The 18,744-nt window shown below is 37.7% G+C and overlaps 1 protein-coding gene and 1 pseudogene across 2 annotated transcripts in view; one reads left to right on the forward strand and one right to left on the reverse strand.

Moving 5' to 3' along the window:
- The window catches only part of STK33 (serine/threonine kinase 33), a 167,549-nt gene that overhangs the window by 93,004 nt on the left and 55,801 nt on the right, over positions 1–18,744 (reverse strand). The window lies entirely within an intron of this gene.
- Positions 7,224–7,630, forward strand: LOC115525943 (annotated as a pseudogene).

The following is an 18,744-nucleotide window of genomic DNA, read 5'->3' on the forward strand; positions in this document are numbered from 1 at the left end:
ATAATAAATATTAGAGCAGAAAAAATTATATACTAAACTAAATGATAAATGATAAATGATAAACTAAAATAAATGATATACTAAACTAAAAAACAATAAACAGAACAATGAAACCACGAGCTGGTTCTTTCAAAAGATCAACAACCTCTAGCCAGATTCTTTAAAAAGAAAGATAAATACACTTAAAAAAAAAAAAAAGGTGGGGGGTGGCACCTGGGTGGCTCTGTCAGTTAAGCATCTGACTCTTGATTTTGGCTCAGGTCATGATCTCACAGTTTGTGAGTTTGAGCCCCACATCAGACTGGGTTGACAGCACGAAGCCTGCTTGGGATTCTCTCTCCCTGGCTCTCTGCCCCTCCCCCACTCTCTCTTGCTCTCCCTCTCAAAATAAATAAATAAACTTAAAGAGAGAGAGAGAGAGAGAACTCAAATAAAATCAGATATGAAAGAGGAGAAATAACAACCAACATCACAGAAACACAAAAGACTGTAAGGGCGTATTATAAAAAATTATATGCCAGGGGCAGCTGGGTGGCTCAGTCGGTTAAGCAACCGACTTTGGCTCAGGTCATGATCTCACGGTTCATGAGTTTGAGCCCCACGTCAGGCTCTGTGCTAAAAGCTCAGAGCCTGGAGCCTGCTTCAGATTCTGTGTCTCCTTTTCTCTCTGCCTCTCCCCTGCTCATGTTCTGTCTCTGTCTCAAAAATAAATTAAATTAATTATATCCCAACATATAAGACAACTTAAAAGAAATGGGTAAATTCCTAGCGATACATAACATATCAAAACTTAAGCTGGAAGAAATAGAAAATTTGAACAGACTGATCACCAGCAATGAAATTAAATCAGTAATTTAAAAACTTCCAACAAACAAAAGTCCAAGACCTGACAGTTTTCACAGGTTATTCTATCAAACATTTGAAGAAGAGTTAATACCTAGGCTTCTCCAACTTTTCTGAAAAATAGAACAGGAAGGAAAACGTGAAAATGCATTCTATAATGCCAGCATTACCTTGATAACAAAAGCAGATAAAGACACCACTAAAACTATAGGACAATGTCTCTGATGAACATAGATGCAAAAATCCTCAATAAAGTATTAGCAAACTGAATCCAATAATACATTAAAAAAAATCAATCACCATGATCAAGTGGGATTTATTCCCAGGATGCAGGCGTGGTTCAATATTTACAAATCAGTCAACGTAATATATCACAACTATAAGAGAAAGGATAAAAACCATATGATCATTTCAACAGATGCACAAAAAGCATCCAACAAAGTACAACATCCATTCATGATAAAAACCCTCAACAAAGTAGGTTTGCAGGGTCATACCTCAATATAATAAAGGCCTTACATGAAAAACCCACAGCTAACATCATACTCAATGATAGTTTTCCCCCTAAGATCAGGAACAAGACAAGAATATCCACTCTCACCACTTCCATTCAACAGAGTACTGGAAGTTCTAGCCACTGCAATCAGACAACAAAAAGAAATAAAAGGCATCCAAACTGGTAAGGAAGTAATAAAACTTTCACTATTTGCAGATGACATGATACTATATATAGAAAACCCTAAAGAGTTGACCAAAAAACTACTACAACTGATAAATGAACTCAGTAAGATCAAAGAATACAAAATCCATGTACAGAAATCCATTGAATTTCTGATGTTTATTTATTTTTGAGAGAGAGAGTACCAGCGGGGGAGGGTTAGAGAGAGAGGGGGACAGAGGATCTGAGGCAGGCTCCCCACTGACAGAAGCAAGCCTGATGTGAGGCACAAACTCATGAACCATGAGATCATGACCTGAGCAAAAATCAGACGCTCAACTGAGTCACCCTGGTGCCCCACATTTCTGTACATCAATAATGAAGCAGAAGAAAGAGAAATTGAGAAAAACAAAACTGGAGGTATCATAATTCCAGACTTCAAGTTATATTGCAAAGCTATAGTAATAAAAACAATATGGTGCTGGCACAAAATAGACACATAGATCAATGGAACAGAATAGAAAGCCCAAAAATAAACCCACAATTATATGGTAAATTAATCTTCCACAAAGTAGGCAAGAATATGCAATGAGAAAAAGGCAGTCTCTTCAACTAATGGTGTTGGGAAAACTGGACAGCTACATGCCAAAGAATGAAAATGGACCAGTTTTTTACACCATACACAAAAATACAATCAAGATAGATTGAGGACCTAAATGTGAGACTTGAAGCCATAAAAATCCCAGAAGAGAGCAGAGACAGTAATTTCTCTGACACTGGCCATAACAACACCTTTCTAGATACATCTCCTAAGGTAAGGAAAACAAAGGCAAAAATAAACTATTGGGACTACATCAAAAAGCTTCTGCACAGCAAAGGAAACAATCAAAAAATTAAAGGCAACCTACTGATATTACAAATGACATATCCAATAAAGGGTTAGTATGCAAAATATATAAAGAACTTATAATACTCAACACCCAAATACCAAACAATCCAATTAAAAATGGAAGAAGACATGAATAGACATTTTCCCAAAAACATCCAGATGGCCAACAGACACATGAAAAGATGCTCAACATTACTTATCATCAGGGAAATACAAATCAAAACTACAATGAGCTACCACCTCACACCAATCAGAATGGCTAAAATCAGCAACACAAGAAACAACAGGGGTTGGCAAGGATATGGAGAAAAGGGGACCCTCTTACACTGCTGGTGGGAATGCAAACTAGTGTAGCCACTCTGGAAAACAGTATGGAGATTCCTTAAAAAGTCAAAAATAGAACTACCCTATGATCCAATGCACTACTAGAAAAAGAAGACGCAGTAGGGGCACCTGGGTGGCTCCATTGGTTAAATGCCTGACTTCAGCTCAGGTCATGATCTCATGGATTGTGAGTATGAGCCACATCAGGTACTCTGCTGTCAGCACAGAGCCTGCTTTGGATCCTCTGTCCTCCTCTCTCTCTGCCCCTCCCCCCCACTTCTTCTCTCTCTCTCTGCCTGTCTTTCTCTCTTGCTCTTTCCCTCTCTCTCAAAAATAAATAAACATTTTTATAAAAGGCTTATTGGGGTGTCCAGGTGGTTTAGTCAGTTAAGCATCTGACTTTGGCTCAGGTCATGATTTCACGGTTCGCGGGTTCGAGCCCCACATCGGGCTCTGTGCTGACAGCTTGGAGCCTGGAGCCTGGAGCCTGCTTCAGACTCTGTATTTCCTCTCTCTTCCCTCCCCCACTAGCACCCTCTCTTGCTCTCTTTCTCTCAAAAATAAAATAAACATTAAAAAATTTTTAACTTAAAAAGGCTTATAGAAACTGGACAAAAGTTTAAAGCTTATATATTCAAATATATATGAATATAACTCAGTGACAAAAAAGAATAAAATCTTCCCATTTGCAACAACATGGAAGGAGCTAGAAAGCATTATGCTATGCAAAATAAATCAGAGAAAGACAAATATCATATGATTTCACTCATATGTGGCTTAAGAAACAAAACAAGGGTGGTTGGCTGGCTCAGTCAGTAGAGCACGCAACTGTTGATCTTGGGGTTGTGAATTCCAGCCCCATGTTGGGTGCAGAGATTACTTACAAATTAAATAAATAAATAAATAAATAAATAAATAAATAAATAAAATCTAAGAAACAAAATAAATGAGCAAAGGCGGAAAAAAGAGACAGAGGCAAACCGAGAAACAGACTCTTAACTATGGAGAACAAACTGATGGGTTACCAGAAGGGATGTGGGTGTGGGATGGGTTAAATAGGTGATGTGAATTAAGCAGTGCACTTGTGCTGAGCATCAAGGGATGTGTGGAAGTGTTGAATCACTATGCTGTATACCCAAAATGAGTATTACACTATGTTAACTAACTAAAATTTAAATAAAAACTTAAAAGAAAAGATATGGTATACATATGTGTGTGTATATATATATATGATGTAATGTTACTTAGCCATTAAAAAGTATGAAATCTTACCATCTGCAACATAGACAGATCTGAAGAGTATGATGCTAAGCAAAATAAGCCAGTCAGAGAAAGACAAATACCATATGATTTCACTCATATGTGGAATTTAAGAAACAAAACATACAAATAGAGGGGAAAGAAGACAGACTCCTAACTAAAGAGAACAAACAGAGGGGATGTAGGTGGGAGGTGAAATAAGTGAAGAGGATTAAGAGTACGCTTATCTTGATGAGCACTGAGTAATACGGAGCTGCTGAATCACTATGTTGTACACCTGAAGCTAATATAACACCGTATGTTAATTATGCTGGAATTAAAATTTTTAAAAGAGAGAGCCAATGACAGGACTTTCAGGAATATCAACTCCTAAAGGATAATCTGAGGAAGAGAGTCCACTGATCAATGGAAAGGATTGTCCATAGAGGCAGGAAGGAGGATATTTAATGATGGAAAGGTTTGTCAAAAGCCAAATGGCTCAAAATTTCAAGAGAGATGAGGACTGAAAAATTATATTTAAAAAGTAAGCTATGGGGTATTGTTGGCAAAAATGACAGATTAGGGACTTCCAAAATTGTTCTTGCATAAAGGCAATGAAAAAGCTGACAAAAATTATTAGAATAAACCTTTTCAGAGAGATGGAAATTAACCAAAGGCTTGCAGTGACACAGGAAGGATTTTTTTTTTTGAGAGACAGAGAGAGCAAGCATGAGCAGGGGAGGTATAGAAGAAGGAGACACAGAATCTGAAGCAGGCTCCATACCCAGTGTGAGCCTGACATAGGGCTTGATTTAATTAACTGTGAGAGCATGACCTGAGCCAGAATCAAGAATCAGATGCTTAACTGACTGAGCCACCCAGGTGCCCAGGAAGCACTTTTTTTTTTTTAAATAAATAGTTGTCTATCAGGAAGAACAGGAAGCTTTGTCACATTTTCACTTCCCTTAGTCCCATCTCCCACACTATTTTTGCAATAGCCATCAAAAAAAAAAAAAAAAATAGCCTAGTAGTTGCTGGGGAGAGCAGTGGAAGGGATGTGGGGAGAGCAGTGGAAGGGATGGGGCTAGAGTTCTTTTCAATTCTCATCCCCTAAGAATACTCATTTCTTGACCTTTGTGATAGTTCTCTGGGAGACCCACTTAGAAGTTAGTCTGTACTTGACCTGAATCAGGGCTCAACTTGTACAGCATCTTCTTCCAGGGGGCATTTTCTGAAAACAATTACAATCAAGTTTATAACTTCATAGCTGCCTGAAGTAGTGGTTAATACTTAGCGCAATAGTAGCCAAAAATCTAACCAAAAAGCTTAAGAGACAAAGCTGAAAATTACGATGTCCATAGGTGCCTTGAAAAGCTCCAACATATTCTTGGGCACCTAGGAGGCCACACATACACATAGGGCTGCACCATCCATCCACAGGAAAGATTTGAGAAGCTCCTAAGCATTCATCTCTGGCTGACCTTGGGGTCAGAATGTTGGACAAAGACTTTATATAAGCAATTTTAAATATGTTCTAAGAAATGAAGGAAACCATGCCTAAGGAACTAAAGTTTGAGGATATCACACCAAACAGAAATTATCTATAAATATGCATAAACTATTTGTTTAAATACAATTCTGAAGTTGAAAAGTATAATTAAAATGAATATTTCATTATAGATGCTCAATAGCAGATATGAGCAGACAGAAGAAAGAAACAGTGAAATGAAGATAAATTAACAGAGATTATCTAGTTTGAGGAACAAAATAAACAAAAAGAATGAAGAAAAATTAACATAGCCTTTATATCTGTGAAGACACCATCAAAAGTACCAATATATGAATAATGGGAGTCTCAGAAAAAGAGGAGAAATAAAAAGGGGCAAAAAGAATATTTGAAGAAATAATGGCCCAGAACTTCCAAATTTGATAATTTGATTCAAATTTAATAAAAAACATTAATCACCATATCCAACAAGCTCAAAAATTTCTAAGTAGGATAACTTCAAAAAGATCCACACCTGAACACATATTAATCAAACTATCAAAAGAAAAAGACAAGGAGAATCTAAAAGCAGTAACAGAGGAGTGATTTATTACATTCAAGGAATGTTCAGTACAATTAACAGCTGAATTCTCATCAGAAATCATGAAATCAGAAGGAAGAGAGATGACACATTCAAAGTTCTAAAAGAAAAAAAAAAACCTTTCAACCAATGTTTCTAAATCCAGTAAAAACTATCCTTCAAAAATGAAGTGACTAGCCTGAGGCCAGTATTAGTAATAAACTGTAAGCACTCAGTATGTGTTGTGGGATAATGGAAGGGGAAATGAATCTAAATCATGACCACACTCCTCCCATTATGCCCCAGCAAAGATTCTTTGATGAAACTTGTGGTAAAGGTAAAGGTAAAGGAGGAAAGATAGTGTATACCCTTGTCAAATCCATCTAACTAAAGAAGACTAAATAATGGGTGGTAGATAGACTTAAAGGCACCGCTGATAAAAAATCTCTACATCCACATAAGCCAAATCAGAAACTGATTGGGTAAACAAGTCTTTTTTTGTTAACACAGTGACTACTGAGACAAATACCATAATCATTCCAGGAGCATTTAGAGAGTACTTATAATATAAAATTAACTGAAGAATGCAAAGATCAATCACACTCTTTTTATAAGAATTTTTCAGTGCAGTCAAGTATTTCTCAAATGGGCTTTACCTTATCCACAATTACAAACACATTTATACATTTATTATATATATTTATTTATATTTACTATATATAAATGTATTTGTACATATATATGGGCATATATATAAATTTTTGTGTATATATGTATATATACTGAAATATGTATTTCACAAAAATATTCTTAGTATTTCTAATATACTGTATTTGCTATTCTTATCTATTCTATTCCCATTTAAAAAATATTCTTGTCACAACACCCTACCACCACTCCACTAAATTGATTTCACTATCCAGTAATGGTCATGTTCCCAAATTTGACCAAATTGGTACTGAAAAATGCCAATCTAGATATGTGATCAAGTAACTTTAACACAAGGAAGAACAATTAAGTGCTCAATAGAGGTTGATACCATGGGAACACAGGAAAAAGTTAATAATTTTGACTAGGTATCCAGGTACCACTACATACAACTATAGACATAAATGAAAATTCAACCTATAGGAACTAAGAACTGGTCATAGTTCTTTTCCTTAGAACTTCCTGCAGAGGTGATAGCCATCTCCTATTCAGCATCATGACTGCCCTCAGACCTCTGTGAAGCCCAAAATTGTTAAAAGAGGACCAAGAAGTTCATCCAAAACCAATCAGAGTGATATGTCAAAATTAAGTGCAACTGGTAGAATCCCAGAGGTATAGACAATAGGGTGTACCGAAGATTCAAGGGCCAGATTTTGATGCCCAACATTGGTTATGGGAGCAATAAGAAAACAAAGCACATGCTTCCCAGTGGCTTCCAGAAGTTCCTAGTCCACAACATCAAGGAGCCTGAAGTGCTGCTGATGTGCAACTAATCTTACTGTGCAGAGGTTACTCACAATGTCTCCTCCAAGAATTGCAAAGCTGTTGTGGGAAAGAGCAACCCAGTTGGCCACCAGAGTCACCAATCCTAATGCCAGGCTTCACAATGAAGGAAATGAATAGACGGCTTATGTGCACATGGTATTTGTATTAATAAAACCATAAAACTACACACAAAAAAAGAAAAGAATTGGTCATAGTTGGTTTCCTTCTTACTCCTACTTACCCAGTCTGAGTGGAAGACAAACTACTAAAATATTTGATACACCAACTAACAGCAACACTTAGACATAAACTTGAAAGTTATCTGGTTTGTTGCTTAGATACTATTGTTTCTCTTGCCCTTGTTGGCTCTCCTCCTCTGGAATGAGCAACCAACCCCAGGGAATCTTCCAGTGTCCCGTCACTAAATCTGCTTATTGTCCAACGTGCCTGACTCTGCCTCTGCTCAGATTTCCAAGGTGCCCAAGTGCTCCCCAGTCCCCAATTTTGCCTTATGTCTGTCTTATAATTTCCCCAATACTGTATGGCATTGGTAACCATCATCAAAACATGGACAAAATCTGCTCTAAATGCTTTGGAGAGGTAAAGGAAAAAGGACTATTATATCACATATACATGTTTCATCTGCACTGAATAGCTAAATTACTGCTTAACTCATTGGTCTTGCCATATCCAGATAGTGAAAGAACTATCAAGTATCTAAAGACTTTGATTAAAGTTTCAGAGCTCAGTGCCTGGCAGTGCTCCAGTAAGGAAAAAGGGTGAATCCTTAGGAGCAGGCAGTGTGGTCTGAGAGGTCCATGTGCCACACAGGGAGAAGTGGTTCCCCTGCTTGGAGTGCATTTGGTAGATGACAAACAGCCTCCCCACAGGCAAAGATCCCAGCAGACCCCAGAAAAAAGCTTTGTTTGCTGTTGGTACAAACCAGAACACCACAAAACCTGGTGCCACCTGTGTTGTGATTTGCCATAATGTCTAAACCTCTGACACTCCATGATTGCACGAACATTTCCTGGGGCCAGTTGGCACCTGGCCAATGCTCAGCAAGACCCTCCCCCAGATAGTCAGTGGGGGCCCAAGCCACAGGGGTCTCTGAAGTGTGGGATTTTGAAACACAGCCCCATCTGAGATAAAACTCTGGAGGGAGGTGCTGCCTGGAAGGTGAACAGCTTGGAAGTAGGCAGGGAGTGGACAGAGGCCTGAGACAAAGGAGGGGTGGTGATCGCAGGTTGGTGAGAGCATGAAGTTCCTTCACCAGAGACTAGGGGACTGGCTAAAGTCATTTTCACCTCTCCTGTGCACACGCAGGTATGCATGCACACGCATGCACATCACACTGATCCACCCCAGTAAGCTACACAGTGCCACCTAGTGGAGAATGGAGCTATTACACCAAGTTCTGCCCAACTGCACCCTCCAAGCACGTCTCCCAGAAGACCAGCATAAGTCCCTCCACCTGCTTAGTGTACAGACTATAGAGTGCTTCATAGTTTCAGTTCTAGGGGAAACTGGATGTAACTTCATTTGGGTTTCATTCTATTGGCTGGTTCATTTATTAGTTCCTTTTCTTTGCTGCTGTTTTTACTTAAGTTGGTTTTTCCCCCCATTCTTTTCTTTCTCTTTCTTGGATACAGAAAAGGAAAATTTTATTTTTATTTTTTTTACTTTATTTTCTTAAATTTTTTATTCTATTTCATTTTATTTTATTCTACTTTGTTACATATTTTTTTAATTTTTAAATTTTTTTCTTACCTTTTTCCTTTTTTTCCCTTTCCTTTCCCTTTTTTCTCATTTTATCAAGCTTCTTTCAACAAGAGGACCAAACCACACCTGGGGTATAGTTTCCTTTATTTGATTTTTTGTTTTGTTTTTAATTTTTAAAATTATTTTTCATTTTATTAATTTTTTTCTTCCTCCAAAATGACAAGATGAAGGAATTCACCCAAAAGAAAGAACAGGAAGAAATGACAGCCAGGGACTTAACACAGATAGAAGCAAGATGTCTGAACTAGAATTTAGAACCATGATAATAGGAATACTAGCTGGGGTTGAAAAAAGCATAGAAGGCACAAGAGAATCCCTAGAATCCCCTTCTGTGGAGATAAATAAAATCTAGTCAGGCTGAAATTAAAAATGCTATAACTGAGATGCAATCTCAAATGGTTGCCATGACAGCAAGGGTGGATGAAGCACAGCAGTGAATCAGTGATATAGAAGATAAAATTATGGAGAATAATGAGACAGAAAAAAAGAGGAAACAAAAGCAAAAGATAGGGATATAAGACTTAGAGAATGTAATGACTTATTAAAAGGGAGTAACATCTGAATAGGAGTACCAGAATAAGAAGAGAGAAAAAGAGGCAAAAAGTTTATGTGAGCAAATTACAACAGAAAACTTTCCTAATCTGGGGAAGGACACAGACATCAAAATCCAAGAAGCACAGAGAACTCCTATTAGATTTAACAAAACCGACACCATCAACAAGGCAGATCATAGTCAAATTCACAACATACACAGACAAGGAAAGAATTATGAAAGCAGCAAGGGAAAAAAAGTTCTCACCCTAATAGAGAAGACAGATCAGATTCATAGGAGACCTATCCACTGAACCTTTGCAGGCCAGAAAGGAGTGGTAGGAAATATTCAATGCGCTGAATCAAAAGAAAATATGCAGCCAAGAATTCTTTATCCAGCAAGGCTGTCATTCAAAATAGAAGGAGAGATAAAGAGTTTCCCAGACAAAAACAAAAAACAAAAAAACTAAAGGAGTTCGTGACACTAAACCAGCCCTGTGAGAAAAGTTAAGGGGGGTGGGGGTGCTTTGAGTGGAGAAAAGAAAAAAAAAAACAAAACAAAAGCAACAAAGACTAGAAAGGACCAGAGAACATCACCAGAAACACCAACTCTACAGGCAACACAATGGCACTAAATTCATATCTTTCTGTACTCACTCTAAATATAAATAGACTAAATAGTCCAATCAAAGATACAGGGTATCAGAATAGATAAGAAAACAAGACTCATATATTTTTTAACATTTTTATTTATATTTGAGAGAGAGACAGAAACAGAGCATGAGTTGTAGAGGGCCAGAGAAAGAGGGAGACACAGAATCTCAAGCAGGCTCCAAGCTCTAAGCTGTCAGCACAAGCCCCACATGGGGCTCGAACTCATGAGCTGCAAGATCATGACCTGAGTCAAAACTGGATGCTTAACTAACTGAGTCACCTAGGTGCCCCAAGAAGACCCATCTATATGCTGCCAACAAGAGACTCATTTTAGACCGTAAGACATCTACAGATTGAAAGTAAGGGGATTGAGAACCATCTATTATGTTAATGGTCATCAAAAGAAAGCTGGAGTGGCCATACTTATATCAGATAAACTAGATTTTAAAATAAAGACTGTAGGAGAAGCCAAAATGATGGAATAGCATGGAAGTTTTTTGTGTGTCTTGTGTCCATGAAATACAGCCAGACCAACACTAATCCATCCTGCAAACCTAGAAAACTGATCTGAGGATTAACACAACAATCTGCACAACCTGAACCACAGAATTCAGCAGGTACCCAGCGCAGAGAGGTGAACTTGGGGAGAGAGAAGCCACGGAGGTCAGGGAGTTGCTTTTGCATGCAGAAAGAGGACAGAAACAGGGGAGGGAGAATACAGGAAAAGCACCCCCCACCAAAAGCAGCTGGAAAGAAAGTGGAAAAGTGGAAACAGCTGCAGGGACTGAACTAAAAAGGGAGAAAGGAGAAAGGAGAGGGTTTAAATTCCATTAAGACTATAAACAGGGGGAGTACAGAGTCTGAAACTCCACAGCTCAATATCTGGCGGTGCTCTGGTGGGAAGGGTGAATCTCCAGGAGCAGAGTGGAGTCTGGGGTTCTTCAGGCCACATGGGGAGAGACATTTTCTGCTGGGAGGACACCTGGTAGAGGCTGTGTGGGTCGCCCAAAGGCAAGGCTCCAGTGGACCCTGGAGAACAACCACATTCACTGGTGCTGGAACAAGGTCGTTAAGGGTGAAGCCTGGTGCCAGATGTGTGTTGTGATTTTCCATAATCCCTAAAACACGGCTGCTACACTATGTCGCAAACTTTTTCTGGGGCAGGCAGCAGCACAGTCCCGCAAACATTCCTGGGTGCAGCCGGCACCCGGCCATTGCTTGGTGAGACCCTCCTGCAGAGGGGCAGAATGGGTCAAAGCTGCAGTCCCTCAGAAGTAAGGGGTCAGGAAAAACAGCTGCATCTGAGACAAAACTCAGGAGGGAGGTACTGCCTGGGGCTTGGTCATGGATTGTGTAAAAGCAGGGAGTGGATGGAAGCTGAACACAAATGACAGGTGTGCAATTGCTGATCGGGAAGAACAGAGTTCTGATACTAGAGACTAGGTAGCTGGGTGACACCATTTTCATTTCTCCTGCACATGCACATACACACCTACAAGCGCCACAACAATCCACCCCAGTAAGCTAAGCAGTGCCATCTAGTGGAGAACGGAGCCGTTTCACTAAGGCCCGCCCAACTGGGCCAACCTCGCTCTTCAGGAAAAGAATTCTCTCCATCTACTTAGTTTATGGACTATAAAGTGCTTCATAGTTTGACTTCTAGGGAAAAACAAAGTAATTTCGGTCATATTTCAGTCTGTTCACCAGTCCACCTATTCAGTTTTCTTTCTTTTTTTCTTCTTTTTTCTTTTTTTCATTTCTTTTTTTTCTTGAATACAGAAAAAGTTCATTTTTGTTTTCAATTTTTATTAAAATATTTTTATTTTTTCTACTATATTTTTTACTTTTGTGTACATTTTTCAAATTTTATTTTACTTCCATCATTTCATTTTAGTCTACTTCAGTGTATTCATTTTTTCAAATTTTCAAAGAATTTCCTTTTTTTTCTCTTTCCCCTTTTTTCTTTAATCTATCAAGCCCCCTTCAACACCCAGACCAAAATACACCTAGGAAATAGCATAATTTATTTCATTTTGTGTGTGTGTGTGTTTGTTTTGATTTTTTAAATTTAATATTTGTTTAATTTTAATATTCAATTTTAATTTTTTTTACCTCATTAATTCCTTTTCTCCCTTCAAAATCGCAAAATTAAGGAATACACCCCAAAAGAAAGAGCAGGGAGAAATGACAGCCAGGGAATTAACCAACACAGATACAAGCAAGATGTCTGAACCAGAATTTAGAATCACGATAATACTAGCTGGAGTAGAAAATAGATTAGAATCCCTTTCTGTGGAGATAAAAGAAGTAAAAGCTAGTCAGATGAAATAAAAAATGCTATAACTGAGCTGCAAACTCGAATGGATGCCACGGCAACAAGAATGGATGAGGCAGAACAGAGAATCAGTGATACAGAGGACAAACTTATGGAGAATAATGAAGCAGAAAAAGAAGAGAGATTAAGGCAAAATAACATGATTTAAGAATTAGAGAAATCAGTGACTCCTTAAAAAGGAACAACATCAGAATTATAGAGGTCCCAGAAGAGGAAGAGAGAGAAACAGGGGTAGAAGGGTTATGTGAGCAAATCATAGTGGAAAATTTTCCTAACCTGGGAAAGGACACAGACATCAAAATCCAGGAAGCACAGAGGACCCCCATTAGATTCAACAAAAACTGACCATCAACAAGGCATATCATAGTCAAATTCACAAAGTACTCAGGCAAGGAGACAATCATGAAAGCAACAAGGGGGGAAAAGTCCTTAACCTACAAGGGAAGACAGATCAGGTTTGCAGCAGACCTACCCACAGAAACTTGGCACGCCAGAAAAGAGTGGCAGGATATATTCAATGTGCTGAATCAGAAAAGTATGCAGCCAAGAGTTCTTTATCCAGCAAGGCTGTCATTCAAAATAGAAAGAGAGATAAAAAGTTTCCCAGACAAACAAAAATTAAAGGAGTTTGTGACCACTAAACCAGCCCTGCAAGAAATTTTAAGGGGGACTCTCTGAGGGGAGAAAAGATGAAAAAAAAATAAAGAAATAAATAAAAACCAAAAGCAACAAAGACTAGAAAGGACCCGAGAACACCACCAGAAGCTTCAACTCTCAAGCAACATAATGGCAATAAATTCATATCTTTCAGTACTCACTCTAAAAATCAATGGACTAAATGCTCCAATCAAAAGACATAGGGTAACAGAATGGATAAGAAAATAAGATGCATCTATATACCGTTTACAAGAGACCCACTTTAGACCTAAGACACCTTCAGATTGAAATTAAGGGGATGGAGAACCATCTATCATGCTAATGGTCAACAAAAGAAAGCCGAAGTAGCCATACTTATATCAGACAATCTAGACTTTAAAATAAAGACTGTATCAAGAGATGAATAAGGGCATTATATCATAATTAAAGGGTCTATCCATCAAGAATACCTAACAATTATAAACATTTATGGGCCAAATGTGGACAGCAACCAAATATATAAATAAATTAATCACAAACATAAAGAAACTCATTGATAGTAATACCATAATAGTAGGGGGCTTCAACACCCCACTCACAGCAATGGACAGATCATCTAATCAAAACATCAACAAGGAAACAACACCTTTGAATGACACACCAGACCAGATGGACTTAACAGATATATTCAGAACATTTCATCCTAAAGCAGGGGAATATACATTCTTCTCTAGTGCACATGGAACGTTCTCCAGAATAGGCCACATACTGGGACACAAATCAGCCCTCAATAAGTACAAAAAGATCGAGATCATACCATGCATATTTTCAGACCACAACGTTATGAAACTCGAAATCAACAAGAAAAAATTTGGTAAGGTAACAAAGACTTGGATACTAAAGAATATCCTACTAAAGAATGAATGGGCTAACCAAGAAGTTAAAGAGGAAATGAAAAAGTTCATGGAAGCCAATGAAAATGATAACACCACAACCCAAAACCTCTGGGATGCAGGAAAGGCAGTCATAAGAGGAAAGTATACAGCAATCCAGACGTTCCTAAAGAAGGAAGAAAGATCTCAGATACACAACCTAACCTTATGCCTTAAAGAACTGGAAAAAGAACAGCAAATGAAACCCACAACCAGCAGAAGACAGGAAATTAGCAAAAACTAATGCTATTGAAACCAAAAAAAAAAAAACAAACAAACAAAAACAAAACAAAACAAAAAAACAGAACACATCAATGAAACCAGAAGCTGGTTCTTTGAAAGAATTAACAAAATTGATAAACCACTAGTCAGTTTGATCAAAAAGGAAATAACCCAAGTAAATAAAATCAAGAATGAAAGAGGAGAGATCACAACCAACACAGCAGAAATAAAAACAATAATAGAATATTATGAACAATTATATGCCAATAAAATGGGCAATCTGGAAGAAATGGACACATTCCTAGAAACATATACACTACCAAAACTGAAACAGGAAGAAATAGAAAATTTGAACAGACCCATAACCAGTAAAGAAATCGAATTAGTAAACAAAGTCTCCCAAAAAACAAGAGTCCAGGGTCAGATGGCTTTCCAGGGGAAATTCTACCAAACATTTAAGGAAGAGTTAACACCTATTCTCTTGAAGATGTTCCAAAAAATAGAAATGGAAAGAAAACTTCCAAACTCTTTCTATGAAGCCAGCATTACCTTGATTCCAAAACGAGACACAGACCACACTAAAAAGGAGAACTACAAACCAATTTCCCTGATGAACATGGATGCAAAAATCCTCAACAAGATATTAGCCAACTGGATCCAACAATACATTAAAAAAATTATTCACCACAACCAAGTGGGATTTATACCTTGGATGCAGGGCTGGTTCAATATCCATAAAACAATCACTGTGATTCATCACATCAATAAAAGAAAGGACAAGAGCCATATGATCCTCTAAATAGATGCAGAGAAAGCATTTCACAAATACAGCATCCTTTCTTGATAAAAACCCTCAAGAAAGTAGGGATAGAAGGATCATACCCTGAGATCATGGAAGCCATATATGAAAGACCCAATGCTAATATCATTCTCAATGGGGAAAAACTGAGAGCTTTCCCCCTAAGGTCAGGAACAAGACAGGGATGTCCACTCTTGCCACTGTTATTCAACATAGTATTGGAAGTCTTAGCCTCTGCAATCAGACAACACAAAGAAATAAAAGGCATCCAAATCAGCCAGGAGGTCAAACTTTCACTCTTTGCTGATGACATGATACTCTATATGGAAAACCCAAGAGATTCTACCAAAAAACTGCTAGAACTGATTCACGAATTCAGCCAAGTTGCAGGATATAAAATCAACGCACAGAAATCAGTTGCATTCCCATACACCAACAATGAAGCAACAGAAAGAGAAATCAAGGAATCGATCCCATTTACAATTGCCCCAAAACCATAAAATACCTAAGAATAAATCTAACCAAAGAGGTGAAAAATCTATACACTGAGAAGTATAGAAAGCTTCTGAAAGAAACTGAAGAAGACACAAAAAAATACAAAAAGATTCCATGCTACTGGATAGGAGGAACAAATACTAAAATGTCAATACTACCCAAAGCAATCTACATATTCAATGCAATCTCTATCAAAATAACACCAGCATTCTTCACAGAGATAGAACAAAGAATTCTAAAATTATATGGAACCAGAAAGACCTGGAATAGCCAAAGCAATCTTGAAAAAGAAAACCAAAGCTGGAGGCATCACAGTCTCAGACTTCAAACTGTATTACAAAGCTATAATCATCAAGACAGTATGGTACTGGCACAAGAACAGACACTCAGATCAACAAGGAAACAAGGAAACAGAATAGAGAACCCAGAAATGGACCCACAAATGTATGCCAACTAATCTTTGACAACACAGAAAAGAATATCCAAAAAAAAAAAAAAAAAGAATATCCAACGGAATAAAGAGTCTCTTCAGCAAGTGGTGCTGTGAAAACTGGACAGTGACAGGCAGAAGAATCAAGCTGGACCACCTTCTTACACCATACACACACCAAAAATAACCTCAAAATGGATGAAAGACCTAAATGTAAGACAGGAAGCCATCAAAATTCTCAAGAAGAAAGCAGGCAAAAACCTGTTTGATCTTGGCCACAGCAACTTCTTACTCAATACGTCTCTGGAGGCAAGGGAAACAAAAGCAAAAATGAACTACTGGAACCTCATGAAAATAAAAAGCTTCTGCACAGAAAAGGAAACAATCAGCAAAACTAAAAAGCAACTGACAGAATGGGAGAAGATATTTGCAAAGGACCTATCAGATAAAGGGTTGGTATTCAAAATCTATAAAGAACTTATCAAACTCAACACCCAAAAAACAAATAATCCAGTGAAGAAATGGGCAAAAGACATGAATAGACACTTCTCCAAAGAAGACATACAGATGGCCAACCGACACATGAAAAAATGCTCCACATCACTCATCATCAGGGAAATACAAATCAAAACTACAATGAGATATCACCTCACACCTGTCAGAATGGCTAACATTAACAACTCAGGCAACAACAGATGTTGGCGAGGATGCGGAGAAAGAGGATCTCTTTTGCGTTGTTGGTGGGAATGCAAGCTGGTGCAGCCACTATGGAAAGCTGTATGCAGGTTCCTCAAAAAATTAAAAAAAGAACTACCCTACGACCCAGCACTTGCACTATTAGGTATTTATCCAAGGGATACAGGTGTGCTGTTTCAAAGGGACATATGCAATGTTTATAGCAGCACTATCAACAATAGCCAAAGTATGGAAAGAGCCCAAATGTCCATTGATGGATGATGGATACAGAAGATGTGGTATATATATACAATGGAGTATTACTTGGCAATCAAATAGAATGAAACCTTGCCATTTGCAACTACATGGATGGAACTGGAGGGTATTATGCTAAGCGAAGTTAGTTAGAGAAAGACAAATATCATATGACTTCACTCATATGAAGACTTTAAGAGACAAAACAGATGAACATAAGGGAAGGGAAACAAAAATAATATAAAAACCAGGAGGGGGACAAAACATAAGAGGCTTTTAAATATGGAGAACAAACAGAGGTTTACCAGAGGGGTTGTGGGAGGGGGGATGGGCTAAATGGGTAAGGGGCATTAAGGAATCTACTCCTGTAATCATTGTTGCACTATATTTAACTAATTTGAACATAAATTAAAAACACAAAATTAAAATAAATAAATAAATAAAGACTGTAACAAGAGATGAAGAAGGGCACTAAATCATAATTAAGAGGTCTAACACCAAGAAGATCTAACAACTGTAAATATAAATACATGCTCCCAACATGGAAGCACTCAAATATATAAATCAATTAATAACAAACATAAAGAAGCTCATTGATAATAATACCATAATAGTAGGGGACTTCAATACCCCACTTAACACAATGGAAAGATACCTAAGCAGAAAATCAACAAGGAAACAATGGCTTTGAATGACACATTGGACCAGAAGTACTTAACAGATATGCAGAACATTTCATCCTAAAGCAGCGGAATACACATTCTTCTTGACTGCAGATGGAATATTCTCCAGAACAGATCACATACTGGGGTACAAACCAGCCCTCAACAAGTACAAAAAGACTGAGATCATACCATGCATACTTTCAGACCACAATGATATGAAACTTGAAATCACCATAAGAAAAAATTTGGAAAGACCATGAATATTTGGAGATTAAAGAATGTGCTATTATAGAATGAATGGGTTAACCAAGAAATGAAAGAGCAAATTAAAAAGTACATAGAAAACCAAATGAAAATGAAAACATGACTATCCAAAACCTCTGAGATGCAGCAAAGGCAGTCATAAGAGGGAAGTATATAGCAATCCAGACCTTCCCAAAGAAGGAAGAAAGGTTTCAAATACACAACCTAACATTATAGCTAAAGGACCTGGAGAAAGAACAGCAGATAAAGCCCAAAACTAGCAGAAGAAGGGAAATAATAAAGAGTAGGACAGAAATCAATGCTATTCAAATGTTTTTAAAAAAACAGAACATATGAACAAAACCAGGAGCTGGTTCTTTGAAAGAATTCACAAAACTAACAAATCCCTAGGCAGATTGATCAAAAAGAGAAAGGAAAGGATCAAAATAAGTAAATCATGAATGCAAGAGGAGAGATCACAACCAACACCGCAGAAATACAAACAATAATAATAAGAGAATATTATGAGCAATTATATGCCAATAAAATGGGCAATCTGGAAGAAATGGACAAATTCCTAGAAACCTATACACTACCA

The sequence above is a fragment of the Lynx canadensis genome, chromosome D1 (assembly GCF_007474595.2).
Source record: "Lynx canadensis isolate LIC74 chromosome D1, mLynCan4.pri.v2, whole genome shotgun sequence".
Classification (NCBI taxonomy): domain Eukaryota; kingdom Metazoa; phylum Chordata; class Mammalia; order Carnivora; family Felidae; genus Lynx; species Lynx canadensis.